The 27,164-nt window shown below is 41.8% G+C and overlaps 1 protein-coding gene and 1 non-coding gene across 4 annotated transcripts in view; both read left to right on the forward strand.

Moving 5' to 3' along the window:
* The first annotated feature begins 821 nt into the window (after nt 1-821).
* Nucleotides 822-27,164, forward strand: part of B3GALT1 (beta-1,3-galactosyltransferase 1) — a 354,820-nt gene continuing 328,477 nt past the window's right edge. For all 3 annotated transcript variants that reach the window (XM_038751644.1, XM_038751646.1, XM_038751643.1), the window contains exon 1: nt 822-970. The gene's annotated coding sequence lies outside the window, so the exon portion shown is untranslated. The remainder of the gene's footprint in view (nt 971-27,164) is intronic.
* LOC119932740 lies at nt 25,914-26,052 on the forward strand. Its single transcript, XR_005452479.1, has one exon. It is a non-coding gene; the product is annotated as a small nucleolar RNA SNORA7 (small nucleolar RNA).

A 27,164-nucleotide genomic window follows, 5' to 3' on the forward strand; every position in this document is an offset into this window, starting at 1 on the left:
ATGAATATGAATAAATGAATAACTTAATGCTTATGAATGAATGAATAACTTAATTAATGCTTATGAATGAATCGATAAATATGAATGAATTGATGAATGAATGAATGAATACATGAATAAATACTAATGAATGAATATGAATGAATAAATTAATACTCATGAATGAATGAATACATGTGAATGAATTGACGAATGAATAAATGAATAAGTGCGAATGAATGAATACGAATGAATGCGAATGAATGAATGAATATGAATGAATGTATGAATACGAATGAATACAAATGAATGAATGAATAAATAAATAAATACGGATGAATGAATAAATAAATAAATAAATACGGATGAATGAATGCAAGAATGGCACTCCCAGCGTGGCGCCCCCTAGCGGCGTCGCCCGCGAGAGGCCCCCGCGGCGGGTCGGTCGGCGACAGCGCCCCCCAGCGCCCGAGGACGCCGTCCCACCTCCCCCACCCCCCCCCCCCGTGCCCCCCGTGCCCCCCGTGCCCCCCGTGCCCCCCGTGCCCCGTCGCCGACGTCCCCAGCGGGAGCCCGCCCCCTCCCGGCCCTCCGGCGGCGTTGCAGCCGCCGGCGGGAGCAGCCCGCCTCGCGCGCGCCGATTGGTCCCGCGCCGCGGCGGGCGGCGGCTGCGATTGGCTGGGGGCGGCTGTCAATCACGCGGGGGGGGGGGCGCTCTGCGAGCGGAGGGTGCTCCGCCCGCTGCCCGGGCCGGTGCCACCCACCCACCGCCGCCCCTGGCACTGCCCAACCCGCTCCGGTGCCCGGGCACAGCCCCAGCAGCATCATCATCATCATCATCAGCAGCAGCAGCAGCAGCAGCAGTAGTGGACGGAGCAGAGCCAGCAGGAGGAGGGGACGAAGTGATGCCCGGGACCCGGGCATTGGCACCGGCGACATCAGCAGCCGGAGTCCAGCCGCAGATGCCCGCCGGACCCGGCCCGACCCGCGGGTGAGCTCTCTCCCCCTCTCCATCCCCCCCCCCCCATCTTACCTCCTTCCCTTCCCCGCAGCACCTGGATAGATATTTGTGCATATTTATTACTCTATTTATTGATTTATCTTACTTGTACGGATCTATTCCATTTATTTGATTTTGGTAGTAGGTTTGGTTTGGTTCTCCGTCTCCCCCTTCTAGACCGTGAGCCCGCCGTTGGGTAGGGACCGTCTCTAGATGTTGCCAACTTGGACTTCCCAAGCGCTTAGTACAGTGCTCTGCACACGGTAAGCGCTCAATCGATACGACTGACTGATGGATGGGTGGATGGATTGAGCGCCCCGGGAGACGAGCGGGAGGCGCTGGTGGAAGAGGAGGAGGAGGAGGTGGAAGGGGATAACGAGGGCATCCGTTAATCAATCAGTCAATCGTATTTATTGAGCGCTTACTATGTGCAGAGCACTGTACTGAGCGCTTGGGAAGTCCAAGTTGGCACCCTATAGAGACGGTCCCTCCCCAACAGTGGGCTCACAGTCTAGAAGGGGGAGATGGCATTTGTTAATGATAATAACGGTATTGGGTGAGGGTGATGAGGTTGTCCCACGTGGGGGCTCACAGCCTTCATCCCCATTTTCCAGGTGAGGGAACTGAGGCTCAGAGAAAAATAATAACAATGATGATGATGGCATTTGTTAAGCGCTTATTGTGTGCAGAGCGCTGTTCTGAGCGCTGGGGAGGTTACAAGGTGATGAGGTTGTCCCACGGGGGGCTCGCAGCCTTCATCCCCATTTTCCAGATGAGGGAACTGAGGCTCAGAGAATAATAATAATAGTGATGGCATTTGTGAAGCGCTTGCTATGTGCAAAGCGCTGTTCGGAGCGCTGGGGTTGGTTACAAGGTGATGAGGTTGTCCCACGGGCGGCTCACAGTCTTCATCCCCGTTTTCCAGGTGAGGGAACTGAGGCTCACAGAAAAATAATAATAATAATGATGATGATGATGATGATGGCATTTGTTAAGCGCTTACTTTGTGCAAAGCCCTGTTCTGAGCGCTGGGGAGGCAACAAGATGATGAGGTTGTCCCACGGGCGGCTCACAGTCTTCATCCCCATTTTCCAGATGAGGGACCTGAGGCTCAGAGAAGTGAAGTGACTTTCCCCAGAGTCACACAGCTGACAGTTGGTGGAGCCGGGATTCGAACCCATGACCTGGGACTCCAAAGCCCGGGCTACTTACAGATGAGGAGTCATTTTGCAAATGAGGGAACTAAGGCTCAGAGAATAATAATAATAATGATGGCATTTGTTAAGCACTTGCTATGTGCAGAAAGCACTGTTCTAAGCGCTAGGCGGGGGGGGATACAAGGTGACGAGGTTGTCCCACGTGGGGCTCACAGTCTTCATCCCCATTTTCCAGATGAGGGACCTGAGGCTCAGAGAAGTGAAGTGACTTTCCCCAGAGTCACACAGCTGACTGTTGGTGGAGTCTGGATTCGAACCCATGACCTCGGACTCCAAAGCCCGGGCTATTTACAATGAGGAGTCATTTTACAGATGAGGGAACTGAGGCTCAGAATAATAATAATAATGATGGCATTTGTTAAGCGCTTGCTATGTGCAGAGCACTGTTCTAAGCGCTGGGGGGGAATACAAGGTGATGAGGTTGTCCCACGGGCGGCTCACAGTCTTCATCCCCATTTTCCAGATGAGGGACCTGAGGCTCAGAGAAGTGAAGTGACTTTCCCCAGAGTCACACAGCTGACAGTTGGTGGAGCGGGATTCGAACCCATGACCTCGGACTCCAAAGCCCGGGCTATTTACAGATGAGGAGTCATTTTGCAAATGAGGGAACTAAGGCTCAGAGAATAATAATAATAATGATGGCATTTGTTAAGCACTTGCTATGTGCAGAAAGCACTGTTCTAAGCGCTAGGCGGGGGGGGGGGATACAAGGTGATGAGGTTGTCCCACGTGGGGCTCACAGTCTTCATCCCCATTTTCCAGATGAGGGACCTGAGGCTCAGAGAAGTGAAGTGACTTTCCCCAGAGTCACACAGCTGACTGTTGGTGGAGTCTGGATTCGAACCCATGACCTCGGACTCCAAAGCCCGGGCTATTTACAATGAGGAGTCATTTTACAGATGAGGGAACTGAGGCTCAGAATAATAATAATAATGATGGCATTTGTTAAGCGCTTGCTAGGTGCAGAGAGCACTGTTCTAAGCGCTGGTGGCGGTGTGGGGGGGGGGGGGAATACAAGGTGATGAGGTTGTCCCACGTGGGGCTCACAGTCTTCATCCCCATTTTCCAGATGAGGGAACTGAGGCTCAGAGAATAATAATAATAATGATGGCATTTGTTAAGCGCTTACTATGTGCAGAGCACTGTTCTAAGCGCTGGGGGAATACAAGGTGATGGGGTTGTCCCACGTGGGGCTCACAGTCTTCATCCCCATTTTCCAGATGAAGGAACTGAGGCTCAGAGAAGAATAATAATAATGATGGCATTTGTTAAGCGCTTGCTATGTGCAGAGCACTGTTCCAAGCGCTGGGGGGAATACAAGGGGATCAGGTTGCCCCACGTGGGGCTCACAGTCTTCACCCCCATTTTCCAGTTGAGGGAACTGAGGCTTAGAGAATAATAATAATAATGATGGCATTTGTTAAGCGCTTGCTATGTGCAGAGCACTGTTCTAAACGCTGGGGGGGAATACAAGGTGATGAGGTTGTCCCACGTGGGGCTCACAGTCTTCATCCCCATTTTCCAGATGAGGGAGCTGAGGCTCAGAGAAAAATAATAATAATAATAATAATAATTAGAATAATAATAATAATAATAATAATAATGGCGTTTGTTACGCGCTTACTGTGTGCAAAGCCCTGTACTAAGTGCTGGGGAGGTTACAAGGTGATGAGGTTGTCCCACGGGCGGCTCACAGTCTTCATCCCCATTTTCCAGATGAGGGACCTGACGCTCAGAGAAGTGAAGTGACTTTCCCAGAGTCACACAGCTGACAGTTGGTGGAGCTGGGATTTGAACCCATGACCTCTGACTCCAAAGCCCGGGCTTTTTACAGACGAGGAGTCATTTTACAGATGAGGGAACTGAGGCACAGAGAATAATAATAATAATAATGATGGCATTTGTTAAGCGCTTACTATGCACAGAGCACTGTTCTAAGTGCTGGCAGGGGGAATACAAGGTGATCAGGTTGTCCCACGTGGGGCTCACAGTCTTCATCCCCATTTTCCAGATGAGGGAACTGATGCTCAGAGAATAATAATAATAATAATGGCATTTATTAAGCGCTTACTATGTGCAAAGCACTGTTCTAAGCGCTGGGAGGGATACAAGTCGATCAGGTTGTCCCACGGGGGGGGCTCACAGTCTTAATCCCCATTTTACAGATGAGGTAACTGAGGCCCAGAGAAGTGAAGTGACTTGCCCAAGGTCACACAGAAGACATGGGGTGGAGCCGGGATTCGAACCCATGACCTCTGACTCCAGAGCCCAGGCTCTTTTCCACTGAGCCACGCTGCTTCTCCTACTTATGGAGCGCTTCCTATGGTGCAGAGCACTGGACTGAGCGCTTGCAAAGTGCAGTTCGGCAATAGAGGCAATCCCTGCCCACACAGGGCAGTTGTGCAATGTTCCCAAACTTTTAACTATATTAAAGAAGGGAAAAAAAAGGGGACCCCCCCCCTTAAAAAAAATAGCTGAATCCAATCTCCTGGAAGAATAATAATGGTGGTATTTGTTAAGCGCTTACTATGTGCCTTGCACTGTTCTAAGCGCTGGCGTAGATAGAAGGTAATCAGGTTGTCCCACGTGGGGCTCACAGTCTTCAACCCCATTTTACAGATGAGGTAACTGAGGCACAGAGTCACTTCATTCATTCAGTCGTATTTATTGAGCGCTTACTGTGTGCAGAGCAGTGTACTAAGCGCTTGGGAAGTACAAGTTGTCAACATATAGAGACGGTCCCTACCCAACAGCGGGCCCACAGTCTAGAAGGGGCAGACAGACAACAAAACAAAACATATTAACAAAATAAAATAAATAGAATAGTAAATATGTACAAGTAAAATAGAGTAGTAAATCTGTACAAGAGGCACAGAAGAAGCAGTTGGGATACAGTCCTGACTCTGAGCTAGACGTTTTCAGTGGATGGGTGATCGGTGGGTTGTAAAGAAGCAGCGTGGCTTGGTGGTAAGAGCCAGGGCTTGGGAGTCAGAGGTCGTGGGTTCTAATCCCGGCTCCGCCACTTGTCAGCTGTGTGACCATGGGAAAGTCACTTCACTTCTCTGTGCCGCGGTGACCTCATCTGTAAAATGGGGATGAAGACTGTGAGCCCCACGTGGGACAACCTGATTACCTTCTATCTACCTCAGCGCTTAGAACAGTGCTTGGCACATAGTAAGTGCTTAACAAGTACCATCATCATCATGATCGAGTTATGAGGCTTCCTTCTCACCCGTCGGCACTTTGGTCACCGAAAAGCTTATTATATTAATGGTCTGACCTTGTCTGATCATAAGAATCTTCATTCATTCAATCGTATTTATTGAGCGCTTCCTGTGCACAGAGCACTGTACTAAGCGCTTGCAAAGTACAGTACAGCAATAAAGGACTCTATTTAGCAGCGTAGCTCAGTGGAAAGAGCCCAGACTTTGGAGTCAGAGTTCATGGGTTCGAATCCCGACTCCACCACAAGTCTGCTGTGTGACCTTGGGCAAGTCACTTAACTTCTCTGAGCCTCAGTTACCTCATCTGTAAAAATGGGCATTAAGACTGTGAGCCCCCCATGGGACAACCTGATCACCTTGTAACCTCCCCAGCGCTTAGAACAGTGCTTTGCACATAGTAAGCGCTTAATAAATGCCATCATTATTATTATTATTATTTTATTTGTACATATTACTGTATTTTATTGACGATGTGTACATAGCTATAATTCTATTTATTCTGATGGTATTGACACCTGTCTACTTGTTTTGTTTTGCTGTCTGTCTCCCCTTTCTAGACTGTGAACCCGTTGTTTGGTAGGGACCGTCTCTATATGTTGCCTATTTGTACTTCCCAAGCGCTTAGTACAGTAGTCAGTAAGCGCTCAATAAATACGATTGAATGAATGAATGAATGAATGAAAGGACAATCCCTGCCCACAAGGGGATGGCAGTCTGGGTGACGGACATCGAAACAAGTAATAATGGCATGTATTAAGTGCTCATTATGTGCCAAGCACTGTTCTAAATTAATTGTAAGCGTCTTCTGATTGAACGGTGGACAATTTGATGGGAGGAGTAGCTTCCCCAGATTAAAACCAAAACAAAAAAAAACAAGCTAGCTGATTGTTAGTGTACTTGATTGCTGTTAGTTTTGGTAAACTCTTCAGCAGAGACAATGAAACCGGAGGGTAAACAGGTGTACGGGAAATAATCACACCAGTGCCCATGAAGGCTGTTAAGCCCAGCAAATGGTTTTTGATTTTTACTCTATTTTGCTTTCTCAATGTTCTCTAATAGGAGCTCATCCCAAAGCGGAGAAACCATTGCAGTATTCTGTGTAGCGCTGCTACGTTTGCTTCTTAGCATGGTCATTTTTTTCCTCCATTTCATTACTCTATTTTAAGTTTAAAATATTTTAATTCCTGTGATTTTTAATCACAATAATTTAAAATCCTTGATGGTGTTAATGTGCTGACAGTGGGTGTTTGTTCTTACAATCATCTTGTATAGAACGTACAGCAGATGACAGCCTGGCTGCTAGACTTTCATATGCAATTTTCTCGGTTCGACATTGCTAGTACTGCCACTTGGAGAAACTTTTAATGTAGTTTTCAGTCAACTTAAAGCAAAAATTTTCGGTGTGATAAGCTGGGAATAGCCAATCTGTCTGCCTGCCTTCATTTTGATGAGATGAGGGAAATTTTTAAAATGTTGGACTCTCCCTCCAATCGTAGTTAAAATTTGCAAATTGTGTGATTTCCGCCAGGAAGCCAGTAGTTTTATAAATATATATATATATATATATATATATATATATATATATACATAGATATGTATTAACCATATATAGAGAGAGAGAGAGAGCAGAAAAAGTTAAACTATTGTTTAAAAAGCTGCATCATTGTACTACTTTATTGAAGTTTAGTATGTTGGCAAAAGTGGTTTGAACAAGTAAATATAACTGGTGCTTTATTAAAAACCCTTAAGAGGATATTCTTAGATGTTTTATAGTATTCTCAGAATTCCTCTGTTGATACTTCAAAACATCAGGATAATGAAGGTGTAACGATCTGATTGTATAAGCATACTTTAACCAGAGGGAGACTGATAAGTCATTTAAACAGGTTTTGGGGTTAATTTTTAGGTATCTGAATGACATGTGTAGCTGCAGCTAAGGCGTTTAGCTCCCTACAAATGCAGCTTTACAGTAGGGAAATCAGAGGGGCTGGGCTAATTCTGGGTCAATTCTGCCATTTTTGATAATTGATTTCAGCCTTGACCAGAGTAACTTACGAGCACTGGATTTTATCGTTGTGTTGGGTTTTAACATAGGTGAGTGTCAACTTGTCAGGGGTCTAAGTCCACTAAATTCATTTTTTTTAACCTATTCCAGTTTTTAATTTTGATATCCAAATGTGAAATGTTAAAAAGATACTCGTGTTGAAAAAATTATGTCTTGAATTTTTTTTAAATGATCTTCAATGTCTTTTGAATTATGTGGTATCTGGAGTTTACTCTAAGCAAAGGTTGAAAAACAGATATTTTCCTGTTAATGCAATCATTCAATATTGCAATTACAGTTATGATGCATGAATAATTTGTGGATGACTTTTCACAGTTCCCATTTTAAATCTAGATCAGTTTGATGGTTTTGCATGTGAGAATACAAAAATCAGTCCATTAGCCCTGGAAAGACCCTTAAGAGGTCATAATAATAATGATGGTATTTATGAAGCACTTACTACGTACAGAGCACTGTTCTAAGCACTGGGGAGGTTACAAGGTGAGCAGGTTGTCCCACGGGGGGCTCAGAGTCTTCATCCCCATTTTACAGATGAGGGACCTGAGGCTCAGAGAAGTGACTTGCCCAAAGTCACACAGCTGACAATTGGTGGAGCCGGGATTTGAACCCATGACCTCTGACTCCAAAGCCCGGGCTCTTTTGCACTGAGCCACGCTGCTTCTCATTCATTCCATCCCTCATAACTAAAACCATTCCAGACTGATGAGATTTTTAACACCCACTGGGAAATAAGAGTCTACGATCCTTCCCATAATCCAGAGTCTACACAATCCTCCCATAATCTAGCTATGGTGTAGCAAATTGCATGGTTTCAGTTTAATGCTGCTAAATGTTTGAAGGTATTGTGGGGGGGGGGGGCGTTTGTGTGTGTGTGTGTGTGTGTGTATGTGTGTACACACATATACATACACACAGAAGAATTTCAAACAGTTGTCCTTCGTATTCCAAGAAGACACCACTAAGAGAAGTGCATGTGTGGCTGGATAGGACAATTCAGGTTCCACAGTCTTGACCATATTGATCACTTCAAAAGCTGTCCCTTGTGACCTTTTTGTGTAGTGACGAGCCTTTTTTTTTGTCCTATTAGCATTGGCACCACAGATATTCAGTTCACCATCAGGTTACTGATGGGCTGGGTTTGGGTGAGGCAGGCAGTTTTTAGAGACACCTTTTTTTTTTAAATCATCTGTCCTATACAGATTGAGCGGTGCTCTCCTAAATAGGGCTGATAGTCCTGCCAAGCAGTCCGGCTGCCTGTTTGGCGATCGGGTGGCCAAATATCCCAGACTGCCTATTTGTGCAAGATTTTTGAGCATGCAGGTATGAGGCAGCCCACCCTCAGTAGAACTTAGGCTAAAATTGTGCTTCATCAGTGCAGATGGTTTGTGCTGTTATCCACACTCTTTTGGCCAGTCCCTTCAGAAAACAACTCTCCCCTCCTTCAAAGCCCTGTTAAAATCACATCTCCTCAAGAGGTCTTTGTCATTTCTCCATGCCCTCTCCCTTCTACGTCACCTAAGCACTTGGATCTGTGTGTACCCTTTAAGTACTCGATATTCTACCCACACTCAGCCCCACACACTTATGTATGTGCATCTGTAATTTATTTTAATACATCTTCCTCACTGGACTAAACTCCTTGGAGACAGGGAACAGATCTACGAACTCTGTTGTACTCTCCCAAGCAGTTAGTACAGTGCTCCGCACACAGTAGACACTCAAAAAAATGTCACTCATTGAGTGAGTGAACATAAGTAAATCTGATTTCTATTTCATCTTCAAAATTTTACTTGGCCCCACATGATGATAGAAACAATAAAAAGGAAAAAAGAACGCAAACATGTTTTAGAAAGCTTCACCAGTGGCTCCAGACAATTGTCTCACTGAACTTCCAAGAAAAAAAATAATAAAAAGGTCTTTCTTTCCATGTAAGATCAGCTCATTCAGCTGCAAGTATCTGAATATTTGAAACCAAGTATTAGAATGTGAAGAGAGCCAGTCTGATCTAAATGTTCCCCACTTAATGCATCAAGTGCCTATATCTTTTAAAGAGTACTTGTAACGGCCAGTTTGCAGGTTGTAGAAACTGTCCTAAGTAATTTGAACCTTCTAATTAGAATGCCTCTATTTGAACCTTCTAATAGAATGTCTCTATTAGCAAATTCATGGGGGGAAAAACACACCCAAGGCTGATGTCATTTTTGGCCTCTCCCAAATCAAATGAATTATACCCTTTTATGCCAACAGTTTTCTACAGCTATAATCAATGTCTGAAAGGGTCGAATTTCTCCTAATGTTAAACTTCCAAAGGAGCTTTAGATCCTGCACTTCTAACAAGATTTCCAAGTATTTCTAGACTTTCAAAAGTAGTTTTAATTTTTGATCCAAAACAAACTTTGTTGTATTGCTTCAATTAATATGGATGATGTTTCACTCCATCAGGAAGTCCTCACAGATTAATCTTTCTGTTAGATTATTTTCCAAGATGCTGTTTTCTATCATAGAACATAAGTTGTGGATATGGTGTGACTTTCTGCAAACAGTCCATTTCTCAAACTATAATTAAAGTGTTAAGGTGTAATCTAAGTTGGTTTTCAAAGATGAAATTGCTAATTCATTTTTCAGAAGAAGCCATCCCATGATAGGATAAATCTGTCCTCTTCATAAGTTCTGTCTTGTGTGAACAAGAATACTAGTTCTAGTAAAGAGGTAAATTGTGCAGTGAATAATCTCAGTACTTTTTCTTGGTATTTATGAAGAATAGGAGTCCCAACGAGTAGTCTAACTTTAAGGAAACTTTATGACCCTGTTAAATTAGTGTTTTCTTTCTCCAGAATAGAAAGATAATCCCATTTTCTTATAATATTTTCCCCCCTTCTTTCTAAACAATAGGAAATGCAGGGGAAAACCAAATCTTTGGAATGAAACTGAATAAAATAATTGTCTCAAGCTCATATAATGAAAGGTATTACACCAAAAACAACTGAATTGAGTGTTGAATGCATTACTGGTCTCCTATAAAACTTCTCCAGTCACCAATCAAAATGACACTTTCCTGTTTGTAACAAAGTGAATAGAAAGATAAATCAATATTATTGTACTGAGTTTACCATTTTGCCCACATAATTGTGTAAATAAGGATTTGGCATCACATTGCTTTAGTGACTTTGATCGATATACAGTTGGTGACAGAAAAGTAGTTTATGTTAATGCACTTAAAAAACTCACCAAACAATTCACTGTAATGAGGCAATACAAATGTTTGTATAAAAGGTTCCTCCTATTATTTATGATTTATTTAGCGCTTATGTATGGAAAGTTCCTTAAAATATTTATTGGTGGCTCTAGAGCTACAAAAATAAAACACGGAGACATATATTGGAAATGTAAAGAAAACAATAAATGGGTATTGTAAAGGGTTTGCCACTAGTATCGATTCCTTTTTCTCAAGAACTACTCCACCTTTGGACTGCAAAGAAAAGAAAGTCCAATTTATAGGTTTTAGTTGGATTCTGTCCAGCAAAAATCAGCATCATAATATTTACCTTGTAGAAACTCTTCCTTGCAAATACCAACTGTGCTCTTTTTTGAAGGACAGATTTCATATTCTTAAGTGTTGCAGTTCACATTTTGTGTGGTCACTAAAGAGCAGGTTTTCCAAAGTTTAGACATGCAGAGTCTAATAACGGTTTGGACTAGGACAGGGCTGACATCTTCTGTGGAACAAGCAAGACTTATGATGCTTCTGCTCTCCGCGACAAATGGGCATTCTCAGTCAGAAAAAGTTCAATTCTGAGGCACTGTCATTTATGGGGGATTTCAACTGGTATCAAATGATTGTAGTTCATACCAGCTGGAATTGTCCTGAGGACCAGCCTGTGGTACACAAATTGGGTTCTAGGTAACTTGAGAAATCACTTTATCACTCTGTGCTTCAGGTGTTTATCTGTAAAATAGGGATACTATGAGGTAACCTGAAAGTTCTAAAAACTACATTTGAATGATGCATTTTTAAGTTCTCTAAATTCTTGCTTTTACTAAGAACAAATATGGGAAGAGGACAAGGGTGAGTTGTGCTATTTTAAAAGCAACAGTATAAGCGTGAGCTCTATCTTTGAAAGAATTAACAAGTATTTCTTCAGCCTTCCTACCTTTTTGATAAGTCAGTACTCCTATATGCAATTTTAAATTTTAGTTGTCAAAATAAATGTTTGGCATACACAGAATAACTGTTAAAATGAACTTGTATATGTCATAAAGTATTTAAGAATCTTTCCTTAGTACAGTACTATAATCCGTATTTGCACATAGTATTTTTTTTCTCCTTAAACTAGTGACACATACGAACTATACAACCCATTGTGGAATATACAAGCCTGTCGTTCTCTCTCTAAGATATTCACACAAAATGATTTCAGTTATCAGATCATGAAAAAGCAGGTGCACGGATGTTTTTAGCATGGCAAGTCTTTGGACTAATGTTACAAATTGGATCTGGTTTTCTGTTTTCTGGATTTGGTTGGAGGGGTGTTTGCTTTTTGTGAATTTGAATCTCAGATCTATTTAAGAGTTTAATGAAGAAAAGCTGTTCTTTCTATGAATTTCTTGACATTAGCCAGATGTTTATTCCTGGTCCTCCTCATGTCTGTCTGGCTGCTCATTCTCAATCTCTCTGGTGGGCTCCACCTCTGCCTTCCTCCCCCTAATTGTGGGAGTCCCTCAAGTCTCAGTTCTGGGCCCCCTTATACTGTCCATCTACACCCACTCCCCTGGAGAACTCATTCACTCTCATGGCTTGTCTCCCGCTCTACACTACGAGCTTGTTGTGTGCAGAAATGTGTCTGTTGTTATATTGTACTCTCCCAAGCATGTAGTACAGTGCTTTGCATACGTTACATTCTCAAATGAATGAATGGCTTCAACTGCCATCTCTAGGTGGTTGACTTCCAAATCTACATTTCCAGCCCTGAGCTGTCTCCTTTGCAATCTTGCATTTCCTCCTGCCTTCAGGACATATCTACTTCGATGTCCCACTGACACTTCAAATTTAACATGTCCAATGCAAAACTCCCCATCTTCCCACCTACCCACGACCTGTTCTCCTCGACTTTCCTATCACTCTAGACAGTACCACCATCTTCCTTGTCTCACAAGCCGGTTACCTTGGCATTGACCTTCTATCTGTCACCAAATCCTGTCAACTTCCACAACATCACTACAGTCCTTCCTTTCCTCTCCATCCAAACTGCTACCACGTTAATCCAAACACTTACCCTATCCCACCCTGATTCAGTAATAAAGACTCCTTGCTGAGCCCCCTGCCTCCTGTCTCTCCCCACTCCAGTCCATACTTCACTCTGCTTCCAGGGTCCTTTTTCTATAAAAACGTGCAGTCGATGTTTCCCCAGTCCTCAGGAACCTCCAGTGGTTACCCATCTACCTCTATATCAAACATCAAAACCCAGTCCCCATGTCTCCTCATTTGCAGGTTTATTGTTACAAAAGTCCTAAAGTGTGTTCCTTTAGAATTTGTTATTGAGTTTAACAATCAATTGACAAACATTATCAGGAGTTGCATTCCAGATAAATAGTTAAACTAATCTTTGACAGTTGTTCTTTGCTACAGAGAAGGGATTGATTGTTCTCGAAGGAAGTCTGCCACTTTTATTACATTAGGTGCTCCACAAAAAATGATGTCAAGGAAAACATGACCTTTTTTTCTTTCGGTTTTCTTTCAAGGAGCTCACAGCTGGAAGGGAAATTTTTTCAAGCTTTTATCGCAGTGTAAGTATTTGTTATTTATAAAGCTTACTTCTCTTAACTTTTCAGGATAACGCAGTGAAATGTTGAAATAAAATAGGAATTATTGTCATCAATCGATAGTGCTTACTGAGTGCCTACTAAGTACCAAGAAAAATAGACAGATGAGAATTAGACATGTTCCCTAACTCCCAAAGAACTTGCAATCCAGTGTTAATGGGTTGGGAAGGAAGTGGCTGACACACATGTGGGACAGGGATTGTGTCCAACCTAATTAGCTTGTATCTACCCCAGTGCTTAGTGTGGTGCCTGGCACATAGTAAATGCTTAACAAATGCCATTAAAAATGGCATTTATTGAGTGCTTCATTGTGTGCAGATCACTGTACTGAACTATTGGGAAAGTACAGTACAACAGAGTTGGTAGATGTGATCCCTGAGTTTACTGTCTGCAGGGAGGAGAGACAGACATGGAAATAGAATATAAGAAAATTTACCCAAGTACCAAGGGCAGGAGTGATTATGAAAGTGCTTAAAGGGTACACAGCCAAGTGTATAGGCGAAACAGAGGGGAGAGGACAGATAGCAGAAACAAGGGCTTAGTTGGAGAAGGCCTATCGGAGGAGATGTGATTTTAGAAGGGTTTTGAAGCTGGGGAGAGTGGCGGGCTGTCGAATAAGAAAAAGGTCAGAGATCTGGGCCCCCTTACGGTACTTACAGTTTATGCTCAGATGAAGGGGAGGATCTAGAAAGGATTAGAAGCCAACTCTGCTTTTCTTTGCAGCCAAATGTTGTACATTCTTTTACTCCCTGAGCTTAAAGGGGGAATTGGGTTTTTTATGGTTTCACTAACTGTGTGTCCTTTTAAAAGCCCTCTAATTTTAAGACCGAGGTATAAATGGGTTTGCTGTCCTGTTCACAAGAAAGATAAGTATGAAAACTGTGAAGAGAATATTTATTTTTCACCTCTGGAAAATGGATACTTCTACAAAGGATGAAATTAGGCTGATGACATAGTTGCTAAGTGGACTGCACTTTACATTTTAGAATCATTCCTTGAAGTCTTTATACAGCTAATCATCTTGGCATTTGCCAAATTCTAACTTCAAAAGAGATATCTTCAGAATGAAGTAGAAAACAAGTTTGATGCCTGCTCAGTAGTGAATTGGACGGTATTTTGTCAGGCCAACTAGTAGCTTTCATACTGGTTGCATGATCTTGTGCAGGCAGAGAAGGAAATGCTCTCCTCTAAATTCACTCTTTAACCCATTCATTCAACTAGAGAAGCAGCATCACTGAGTGGAAATAGCACAGACCTGGTAATCAGAAGTCCTGGGTACTAATCCCAAATCTGCCAGGTACCTGCTCTGTGACCTTGTCCGTGACCTATATTTGGGACAAGGGACTGTGTCCAACTTGATTATCTTGTATCTACTCCAGTGCTTAGTACAGTGCTTGGCATGTTATAAATGCTTAACAGACTACCATTAAAAAAGCACTATTGTACTAAAGGGGGCCAGGAAAAAAAAAACATATATACTTGAAACCATGTCCAATCCCTAACTTCGGTTCTCTCAGTAACTTATATTTTTCCTTCCTGAAGCCTTTTCTCAGCACTGCCAAAGAGCTGATCGATTTTAATTTATCTCCTCTCTTTTTCCCTTGAGTACCTCCTGATGAAGTCCCAGTCACCAGACATGCCCCAAAGGTAAAGAGTTAGGACAGAAAACAAGAAAGAGACAAAGATGATGGGTTATCCATACAACTGGATTATCTGCCCCTGAATGTCTTGAATATTCTATACGGACAAAACTTAACCTGGTTTCCCATTCAGTGAACTGTGCGTTGCCTTGTAAGTTTAGTGGACATATTTGGGTAGTTTTGTGTTGGTGTAGGCCAGTTAGATGACTGTCATTATCAATAACATTTTCTTTAACTTCTTGTATGTTAACAGTGGATGAGGGAAAATCATGTTAGTAATGAAGTAATATTTAAAGAATATATAGAAGAGTAGACGCTGAAATATGGTCTTACTTAACTTTAAGGGGGCTAGTAAGAGTCCTACTGGTCTGTAGGGTTAAAAATGATAATTTCCGAACAGACTGCTGTACTTATTCTTTTTTCTTTTCAAATTTAGATAACATTTCAGTTAAACCTACCTTATGCTCTGCAAGGAGATTTAAAATAGTAGTATGTAATCACTCTTTTGTGGAAAGGCAGTGACTCATGGTATCTGATCTTTTTTTGTTATAAAAATATGAAGAATAGAGTGTATAAGACAAAGATTGTGGTATAGTAATTCCAAGTGGAGCTCCTGTTTGAACTGATGATTTTCCGTTAGAAAATCAAATTGTCTAGGAGGAAAACATTGTTAGTCCAGATATTTTCCAGTCAGATTCAATTTAACATTAACAAATAAAGTTAGCAATGTATAACTGACTCACAAAATATTATATATGGTTTAACAATGGATAGAGGTTTTACCATATTATGTAACCTATTTTCTATATTTAATTGTATTTGTTGTATATAAAGTTAATTGCTTCCTAAGCTGCATAACATACTCTTATGAACCTTATGAATGAAGAAAATTGGGTACAATTGTAGAAGAGAATAGTAACCTCCTTTATTTCTGTTGGAGGCTATGCCTCTCTTTGGTTAAATGGTTTAAATTAAATGGTTTAAATTAAATGGTTTAATAATTTGAGCATCCTCCAGAGCAAAATCTTGGATTTAGAGTGCTTACAATTAGTCTTTCTGTACTTATTTCGTGCTACATTGTAAACAAGCTTTATTTGCAGCAAATACCAACATAAGCTTTCGTTTAAGCCAAGAAAAATATAAGAAGCCAGATTTTTTGACACTGTATTCATTGGGAGAAAAATTAAGAAGCTTTACTTTTCCTAAAGGTTACACATTAAATATTTTAAATATCAGTACTATTTGCATAACACAGATTGTTTAGGTTCATGAACCAACACTTAAATATTTTAGACTGTGAGCCCACTGTTGGGTAGGGACTGTATATGTTGCCAACTTCCCAAGCGCTTAGTACAGTGCTCTGCACACAGTAAGTGCTCAATAAATACGATTGATTGAATATATATAATGCATAAATATAATACATAGTCTATATATGACATTTTAATTTTATTATGCACTTATAAATGAATGTAAGAAATCCAAGACAAATTAATATGCATCTGAAAAATGATTAATGTTGTATCCTATTATCAGAGAAGCAGCGTGGCTCAGTGGAAAGAGCATGGGCTTTGGAGTCAGAGGTCATGGGTTCAAATCCCAGCTCTGCCAATTGTCAGCTGTGTGACTTTGGGCAAGTCACCTAACTTCTCTGTGCCTTAGTTGCCTCATTTGTAAAATGGGGATTAAGACTGTGAGCCCGCTGTGGGACAACCTGATCACCTTGTAACCTCCCCAGCACTTAGCATAGTGCTTTGCACATAGTAAGCACTTAATAAATGCCATTATTATTATTTCATGTAATGCTTCTGGAGAGACTTAGCTTCTATAGCTATCTCATGCTGGTGAAATCTCAGTAGAGTGTGTATAGCCAGGTTGCAGCCATCCCAGGATACATAGAGTGTAAGCTCATTCAGGTCAGGGAATGGGTCGATTATATTGTTAAGTGCTTTCCCAAGCACTTAGGACAGTGCTCTGCACATAGTAAGTACTCGATACGATTGACTGGGCGACTGACAACATGGGAGAATATAGTCTGTATTTGAAAATTTGTCCCGAGTTGATGTCACCCCAGAATAAACCGTAGCTCAGGGATCCAACTATATTGTTCGATGCTTTTATTCCTCACAAAACCTTGATCAACCTGATGTTCCAAACCAGCCCTAAAGTAGGGAAATCCCTCGCTGCTTCCTCACCTCTTGGAGAGAAATTAAGTGATCACAATTAAGTCAGTAGCTCTAGAAGAAGCTCACTGCCCACAGTTTCTGTTAGGTATTTAAGGCTGATCAGAGACCCATGAACGTCAGAGGCCGTTTAATTTAGAAGTGGATGATGGATGATGCAAATGTCAGTGAGTTAATTGCAGCCCATTGAGGAATTGTCTAGTGAGGATCTCAGAGATCTTTGACAGTCTAAATCCACTATGGCAAGATAATGCACAGGTCTAGGAGTTAGGAGGACCTGAGTTCAAGTTCCAGGCCTGCCACTTGTCTGCTTTGTGATCTTGGGCAAAAGTCACTTCATTTTTCTGTGCCTCCATTACCGTATCTGTAAAATGGGGATTCAGACTGAGCCCCATGTGGGATGTGGACTGTGTCCAACCTAATTAGTTTCTGTCTACCCCAGCACTTACAGCAGTGCTTGGCATATAGTATGATTAACAAATACCATTATTATTAATATTATTAGTATCCATATAATTAGTATTAGCAATAATAATCAAAAAATAGATTAAGTAAATTGTAGTCTTCACCAGATGAGATTTGGGTATTAAGGAATCTTGCATCAATTTTTAACAAGGTGGATGATGAACTTATAAATGTGATAGAAGAAGAAAAGTGATAGACGAAGAAGACCAATGGAGAGAGGAGTTTACAGGTTTGCAGAGATTTTCAGAAGGAGTTATCCAGTGTCAAGATTCTTATTAACAAAAAGAAGGCTGTAAAACCTAAATTGGACAAATGCTTCCATAAAGTTGAAAACTCATGGCCACTCAGCAGAATAACCTATTTTTTTCCAGACTATTGAAAATACCCAAATCCTACTACAAAACCTCATTTAGTTAATGTAATGATATGTTTGGAGTTATGGGAGCAATGTTGCCTAGTGGTTAGAGCGTGGTTCTGGGAATCAAAAGGACCGAGTTCTAATTCCAGCTCTGCCGGTTTTCTGCTGTGTGTCCTTGGGCAAGGCAGTGCACTTCTCTGTGCCTCAGTTACCTCATCTGTAAAATGGGGATTAAGATTGTGAGCCCCATGTGGGACAGGGACTGTGTTCAATCTCATTACTGTGAGCCGTAGTGGATAGAGCACACACCTAGGAGCCAGAAGGTCCAGGGTTCTAATCCTAGCTCCACTCTTTTCTGCTGTGTGAACTTGGGCAAGTCACTTCACTTCTTTGAGCCTGCCTCAGTTACCTCATGGGTAAAATAGGGAATAAGACTGAACCCACATGGGACAGGGACTACATCCAACCTGTTAACCTTGTATCCTTCCCCAGTGCTTAGAACAGTGCTTGGCATATAGTAACAAATACCATAAAAAAATTACGTAATCAAATGTAAAACAGTAGTTTAATGATGCTTAATGTTGTAGTATATAGCATGAAAAAAAATTTCATCTTATTTAGCCAGAGGCCTTGGAAGAGATCCTAATTTATTATATGAAAATATATCCCATGATAAAACCTTTCCTGGCCAGGAACACTTGAAAAATTCCATCAAACTTACAGCATCATGGGCTGTGCCTGTACTAACTCTATGAACTGTATTTTTCATAAAAAATAGAGATAGCTTTCAATTTCAAAAATGTTTTGCACAGATATGGCATGGGAACACAAACTGCTGGGCAAATTAATATTAGCAGTTATATCAGTCAATCAGTGGTATTAATTGAGTGCTTATTGTGTGCAGAGCACTAAATTAAGCACCTGAGAGAATTCAACAGATTAGGTAGAAACGATTCTCAAACTAAAGGAACTTAGAGTTTAGTGGGAGAAATAGATATTAACATCAATACCAGATAAGGGAAAGAGCAATGTATAAGGATAATGTACATAAGTGCCTTAGGGGTGGGGAGAAAAAGTGCTGAAGGGGTACAGACCTAAAGCACTTGGGCTGGGCGATGCAAAGGGAGGATGAGTAGCTGGGGAAATGTGCTCTTAGTAAGGAAGGACTTGCCAAGAGGTAGATTTTTTGTTTGTTTATTTGTTTTGGGTTTTTTTAATAGGCTTTGAAGATGGGGAGAGTGGTGGTCTGTCAGAAAGTTCCCTAAGATTTCACTGATCTACTACAACCCAATTCACCCACTCCACTTTTCAACACTAACCTACTCTCTGTAACTTGATCTTGTCTATTCTGCCACCAGCCCCTTGTTCGTCATCCCTTCAGCCTGAAATTCACTCTGTCTTCATATCTGACAGTCCACCATTCTCCCCACCTTCAGAACCCTCTTAAGACCACATCTTCTTTAAGAGGCCTTCCCAGACTGAGCCTTCATTTCCCATACTCATCCTCCCCTCTGGGTCACCTGTGCACTTGGCCGTTTAACCCTTCATGCATATCACATCAGCCCCACAGCACTTATGTACATATCCTTATAATCTGTTATTTCCCTTATCTGTAATTAATTTAAATGTCTGTCTCCCCCTGTAGACTGTAAGCTCCTTTAGGACAGGGATTGTGCCTAGCAACTCTTATTGTATTTTACCATTCCAAGTGCTTAGTACAGTGTTTGACACTCAGTAAACACTCAAATATCAAGTGCTTGGTGCTAGGCTAGAGGGAGGACATGAACATGGGGTTGTTGGTGAGACAAATGAGACTTCGATACAGTGAACAAGTTGGTTTTGGAGGAGCAAAGTATATGGCATGGGTTGTAGTAGAGATTAGTGAGGTTAAGTAGGCAAGGGGAACCTGTTTGATTGCCTTACAGTCCGTAATGGTAAGGAATTGCTGTGTGATATGGAGATGGTGGGCAAAAACGGGGGCGTTTTTGAGGAGTGGGAAGATGTGGACTGAATGGTTTCTTAGAACAATGATCCAGGCAGCAGAGTAAAGTATGGACTGGAATGGGGAGAAGCAGGGTAGTCATTGAGGAGTCTGATGCAAAAGTCAAGGTGGGATAAGTTAAGTATTTGGATGAGAATGATAGTAGCTTGGATGGAGAGGAAGAAGTGGATTCTAGAGATGTTATGAAGGAAGAACCACCAGGATTTGGTGACAGAGTGAATGAGAGTGGGCTTGTGAGATAGGGAGGATGGTAGTGGTGTTTACAGTGATGGGAATCAGTGGGAGGACAAGGTTTGGGTGGGAAGATGAGGAGCTTTGTTTGGATGTGTTAAGTTTTGAGTGTCAATGGAATATCGAAGGAGAGATGTGCTGAAAGCAGGAGGAGAGAGGTCAGGGCTGGGAGATAGATTTGTGTATCATCCTTGCAGAGATTGTAGGGTAAGCCACAGGAGTGTATGAGTTCTCCAAGGGAATGGTTTTAGATGAAGAATAGAAGTTGAAGCAGAACTTGAGGGATTCCCCCAGTAAGGCAGTGGAAGGCAGCACAGAGACCTTAAGCCCCAGAACCTGCTCATCAGCCATCTGGGAGAGCCCAAGCTGGCCGACTTGGGTCTGGCACGCACTAAGTCCATCTCCAGCCACACGTACTCCAGTGAACTGGAGCTCCACCGAGGACTCCAATTGTTTGGACGTGTGGGGTGTGGGCTGTATGTACATGGGGATGATCCAGGGAGTGGCCTCCTTTCCCGGGATGAAGGACGTCCAGGACCAACTGGAGCGGATACTTCTGCATAGTCTGCCCGCTCTGCTCCACTGCTGCTAGCCTCTTCACCGTGCCTCATTTTCACCTGTCCCACCATCGACCCCTGGCCCACGCCCTGCCTCTGGCCTGGAATGCCCTCCCTCCACACATCCGCCAAACTAGCTCTCTTCCTCACTTCAAAGCCCTACTGAGAGCTCACCTCCTCCAGGGCGCCTTCCCAGACTGAGTCTCCCCTTTTTCCTCTGCTCCTTCTCCTGTCTGCCCTACCCCCTCCCCCTCCCCACAGCACTTGGGTATATTTGTACATATTTATTACTCTATTTATTTTATTAATGATGTGTTTATAGCTAGAATTCTATTTATTCTGATGGCATTGTCACCTGTCTGCTTGCTTTGTTTTGTTGTCTGTCTCCCCCTTCTAGACTGTGAGCCTGTTATTGGGTAGGGGCCGTGTCAATATGTTGCCGATTTGTACTTCCCAAGCACTTAGTACAGTGCTCTGCACACAGTAAGCGCTCAATAAGTATGATTGAATGAATGAATGAATGAGCTATCGATTAGACTGACAAGGAGGAACATGAGAGATGGGAGGACAGGGTTGGTGAAGTTGTTTAGAGAGTGTTTCCAGGAGAAGAGGATGATCCACTGTGTTGAAGGTGGCTGAGTGGTAGAGGAGGATTAGGATGGAGGAGAGGCCATTGGATTTGACAAGGAAACTATTGGTGATCCTAGAGAGGGCAGTTTCAGGGTGTGAAGATTTGGAAGCCAAATTGCCAAATGGCTCAAGGAGAGAATTTGAGGAGAGGAAGTGGAGGCAGCAGGTATAGATAACTTACTTGAGGAATTTGGAAAGGGATGGTAGAAGGGAGATGGGGTGATAACTGGAGGGAGCCATAGAGACAAGGGAGGGGTTTTTTAGAATAGGGAATGCATGAACATGTGTAAAACGAGTGAGAAAGAAGCCATTGGAGGAAGAACAGTTTAAGTCAGGAAGGAAAGAAGGGGGGGAGTAAGTATTTTAATTAGGTGTGAAGGGGTGGTGTTGGAGGCACTGGTGAAGGGGGTAGATTTTGAAACAAGGTGGGAGTTCCCTTTTTGAGATACTGCTGGGAAGGATGGGAGGAGAGTCAAAGAGGGGCCAGGAGGAGGTAGGGGCTGGAAAGGTGGAGGGCAGATTTTAGGGAGGTAACACCTGATGGTTTCAATGTTTTTGATGAAGTAGGCGACAAGGTCACTAGAGGGAAGAGATAGTAGCAGAGGAATAGATTTTATATGCAAATTTTACTTTTTCAAAGGGATTTCCCATTCTCTGAGAAAAGCATCCATTTAGGATCTAAATATTCTTAGATATTTATATAAGTTTCATATTCAAGGAGGTTTTATGATGCCCCCCAAGAAGTCCAACAATGACATGATATATACTATATTTCTATAATCATAGCGGCTCAATCTCCTGTTTACACTGCACACTGGCAACAATTACTAGTGTTCATGCAAATTTTGCACACAGGTTTGAGGGCTAGACTGCCCTATTAAAAATGCTTATGTAGTGATGATTGAGGTTGAAATGAAAATATTTTCTTTCTCTGCTTTACCTAAATATTGCCTCTAACTTCAATTTTTAAAAAATGTATGCACCATTTCTTGGCATTTATAGGTGTACTATACTTTTGATATTGGTGAACCCTCTTTCTCCTTGTAGAATAGCTTTTATTTCTCTCTTTAATCCTCTCCTTTTATCTAGGTAAAAGGTTTGATGCACATAAAAGAGAAAAATCGAAGGAAAATCTGTCCCCATCTGCTTCAGGACAATTTCAAGGAGCGAAGTTGCGGTAGAGTTAGATCCAGTGGGACATCTGTTTGTGTTTACATTAAGCCTGTGAACCTTGCCCTAATTTAGGAGGTGGACACGTCAGTTAAATCCTTTCAGTGCTTGTAAACTCACTGTGGGCAGGGACTGTGTCTACCGACTCTGTTATATTGTACTCTCCCAATTGCTTAGTACAGTGTTCTGCACACAGTAAATGCTCAGTAAACACAATTAACTGATTGTTTTACTACCAGACAGACCCTTCTTTGTCATTCAGAGGAGAAAGATGCTAGTTGAGAACATAATACCTAATTCATATGATTCTGGAACAGACTAAAGGAGCAGCGTGGCTTAGTGGAAAAAGCACGGGTTTTGGAGTCAGAAGCCATGGGTTCAAATTCCTACTCCGCCAACTGTCAGCTGTGTGACTTTGGGCAAGTCATTTAACTTCTCTGTGCCTCGGTTACCTCATCTGTAAAATGGGGCTTAAAACTGTGAGCCCCCCCATGGGACAACTTTATCGCCTTGTAACCTCCCCAGCACTTAGAACAGTGCTTTGCACATAGTAAGCACTTAACAAATGCCATCATTATTATTATTACCACAGGTCCATTCATTCAGTCAGTCATATTTAGTGAGTTCTTACTATGTACAAAGCACTGTACTAAATGCTTGGGAGAATACAATATAATAACAAACAGAAATATCCATCTACTTAGTTTTTGAGGTTGTCCAGTATTTAATCACCATTAGTATGGCAGTCTCACCGCCCTAAAGAGTTTAGTGTGTACTGTGAACTTGAAGATTTCACTGCACTGTCTTTCCAGCGAATTAGTGAAACTGTTAAATACAACTCTCATGGGACCAGCTACCAGGAGACTTGATCAATCTGGAAAAGTATCCATTTTTCCTGATCTTTTGCTTTCTATCTTTTATCCAGCTTTATATCCACAAAATAACATCCCCTCCAAGTCCTTTTGAAAATATAATACACTGTATGGATTGTATAATGGGTTGTTTCCACTGCTTTGCTTGTATCTGTAAGATTATTGCTCCCTTCAAACAAATGGAGTTGCATTGTTGATTCAGACAGTCTTCTGTCTGGATTATTTACATCCTCTTGTCAACAGTTCCTCAACTTTCCTTCCAGATCCCTTCAGAATATTTGGGTGGGTGTCATATGGATCTCGTGGGGGGTTTTTATTGCCTGTTAACTGAGTTTGTTTATATTATTGACCGCTAACAGTGGCAGTTTCTCTGGGACTGTTAATAATGCATCTTCAGCGTCCTAAGTCCATGGTAAGCATTTTTTCTCCAAATATGATTATTTTAAGTAGCATAAACATTCAGAAACAGCAGGGGAAATTTTTCCCACAATCAGTCCTGTTATAAGGGGGTTTGCTTCTCTGAGCCTAAACGCGGGTCTTTGGCTGAGCTCAGCAAGACATGCAGAAGCCCGTGGACCATCAGCACTGTTGCTGATTCACTTTGGCTGCTTTGGCTTTGAACCTTAGGATGGGTAGTCTGTCGCTGTATTGATTCTGATAGAGAAGTGCTTTCACTGGTTAGAAATGGGAGGGAGAATGTAAAGAGGAGCAGGGTTTTAGTAGGGCTTTGAAATGGAAAGAATGGTGATCTATCAGATACAAAGCTTGTTATGGGCACAGAACATGTTTGCCAACTCTGTGTTTTGTAACTTGGGTAAGTCACTTAACTTCTCTGTGCCTGTTACCTCACTTGTAAAAAAATGGGAATAAGAATGTGAGCCGTGATTAACTTGTATGTACCCCAGTGCTTAGAACAGTGCTTGGCACACAGTAAGTGCTTAACAAGTACTGTTATTATTATTTTACCCTCCAAAGTGTTCTGCACATAGTAAGTGCTCAATAAATGCCATATATGATGATGATGATGATGATAGGAAAGGAGAGGGAGTTCCAGTAGGAGAGAGGATGTGAATAAGGAGTCTGTTTGCCCTAAATCATTCAATTGTATTTACTAGGTGCTTACGGTGTGCAGAGCACTGTACTGAGCACTTGGGAGAGTACAATTCAACAGAATTAGCAGGCAAGTTCCCTTCACATAATGAGTTCATGGTGTAGGGGGGAGACAAAAGGACGAGCGAAAAGAGAAAAATGAAGAAGAGAGATGATTAACGTAGGAGCTTTGTCAGTGCTTTTAAAATAATTTAAAATGATTCATTAAATTACTGCTTGTGGGAAACAGCAAGAGAAAAAATAATACCGAAGACATTTAGTTAATACAGAGGAAGAAAAGTCCCAATGAATGCTGAATTCCCTTCTGGATTTACTGAAAATCCAAGGTCAAACATCCTCCTCATAATTACAACTCTTTGTTGATCACATATTTCCTTTTCACAAAATACAGTATAGAAATTTCCTGTACTCCCCAGATTCACAACTATGAATATTTGTGTCCTTTTTTTCTGCTAATTCTACATTTCTTTGATGCCCTCATTTTTTCATGTAAGTGGTGAAACAGAAACAAATGAAAAAGGAATAGTTTTTTTTTTTTAAGACAGCCCTCCTTTTCACTCTCGGCTCATTTGTTATGATTTACCATTTCTCTGAAGATTTGTTTCAAGCTGGTCAAAGAAAAGAATCATTATGATGGAAATGACATATATGATATAAATATAACCAAACTAGAAATTCTTTTAGAGGAATATTGGACAGATTTAGTTTGTTTCTCCCCTTCTATTGTCTGGATAAGACCGAGAATACTGATTTTGCAATCTGTCATGAGAACATGAAGAAAGCAGTGCTCTGACTGCCAGGGGTACAGTGAAGAACCAGTGAGATTGGTGTTTGTAGTTCTAAGGGAATGTTTCCAATATGCCAAAGACATGTCATGGATCCCCATAGATTAACCCATTTGGGGATGACTTAATATGTTTAACAAGCTCAAAATATGTGGCATCTAATATTTATAAGCATCTTATTAAAATAAAGAACACTAATATAGAATGACATATTATATGAAAGTTTCTTTTGATAAATGAGACATCTAGGAGGTAGTGAAGTGCTATTTCAAATAACATTAAATGCCAGTGCTGCAAAATGCATCAGAGGAAAATGGTGATTCTTGCATACAATTTGAGCAGAGCTTAGAATTGGGTTACTGTGGGAGATTATAGTCAAGCTCATTTTGGTATTAAATTTAATAAATTACATATGTATACATACATGTATACATATAATTGTAATAATTATGGTATTAATGACTAATACTATTGGTGTTCACTATGTGACAGGCACTGTACTAAGCACTGGGGAAGATACAAGCAAATTGGGTTGGTCACGGTTCCTGTCCCACGTGGGGCTCACAGTCTCAGTCCCCATTTTATAGATGAGGTAACTGAGGCACCCCCTCTCAGAATCGCACTTGGAGAGTTTCCAGTAATTTACCAGTCTCGACTATGGGAGGGAGAGTTAAGCAGAGGCATTTCCATTCCATTACTAGCTTGGGGCAGTGGCTAGCGAGTGGAAAACAATCTGCAACAAGTTAAAACTCCCCAGTGCTGGGCAGCAGCAGCGTGGGAGGGAGACGAGGATGGAGACTCAAGTTTACTGCGTGGAAGGAGGCAATGGTAAACCACTTCTGCATTTTTTACCAAGAAAACTCTGGATAAACTACCAGAATGATTGCAGATGGAGGTGGGGCATTCTGGAAGAGATGTGTCCATGGCATCGCTATGGGTCAGACACGACTTGACAGTATAAGACAACAACAACAGCTGAGGAACAGAGAAGGTAAGTGGCTTGCCCAAGGTCACACAGCAGACAGGTGGAGGAGCTGGGATTAGAACCTATGATCTTCTGAATCCCAGGCCTGTGCTCTGTTCACTATACCATGCTGTTTCACATACACTTATATATATATATATATATATATATTTATGAGGTTAGAAGGTCTTAGGTTCTAGAATACACAAACACACACTTTCTCTCTCTCTCTCTCTCTCTCTCTCTCTTTCTTTCTCTCTGTCTCTCTCTCTCTGATCCCAATTAGTAGTGGGTAAAAGTGTTGCTTTCCCACTTTTGTCAGTTGTCCATCCCTTCCAGCCTTGGTGCTATAGACTCAGTACCCTCCATCTCTGGGTTCTTATCCTTCATCTCCATTTTTTTTCTAATTACTCCCCTTTTTCTCCTTACCCTTTAACTGTTGGTATTACCCAGAATTCAGTTCTAGGATCATTTTTGCCCTTTTCAGTGTATACTCTCTCCCTTGCATATTTCACTGATTACGTGGATATCTCTCAAATCTTTGTCCTCTTACCTGCTGTAGAATTTCCTATTAAAGGCTTTGCAAATGTCAAGTAACTACTATGGCTTGGAGGGTCTTCTGCCATCTTTGTTTAGCCCTGAGATATCAACTTATCTTAAATTTAAATCATTAACTGTGTGGGAGTTTCTGCATGGTTTTGCCTCTATCTTAATCAGTGGCATTTATTGAGTGCTTACTGTCTGCAAAGCACTGTTCCAGGCACTTGGGAGAGTATAGTACAACAGAACTAGCAGGTTCCCTGATCAGAACGAACTTACCCATCATTTCTCCTCCAGGTTTTTGTCACAACAGCTTAGGTCAGGTTGTGCATTTTTACCAGCATTCCCAAAT

Source organism: Tachyglossus aculeatus, chromosome 9, assembly GCF_015852505.1.
Source record: "Tachyglossus aculeatus isolate mTacAcu1 chromosome 9, mTacAcu1.pri, whole genome shotgun sequence".
NCBI classification, from domain to species: Eukaryota; Metazoa; Chordata; class Mammalia; order Monotremata; family Tachyglossidae; genus Tachyglossus; species Tachyglossus aculeatus.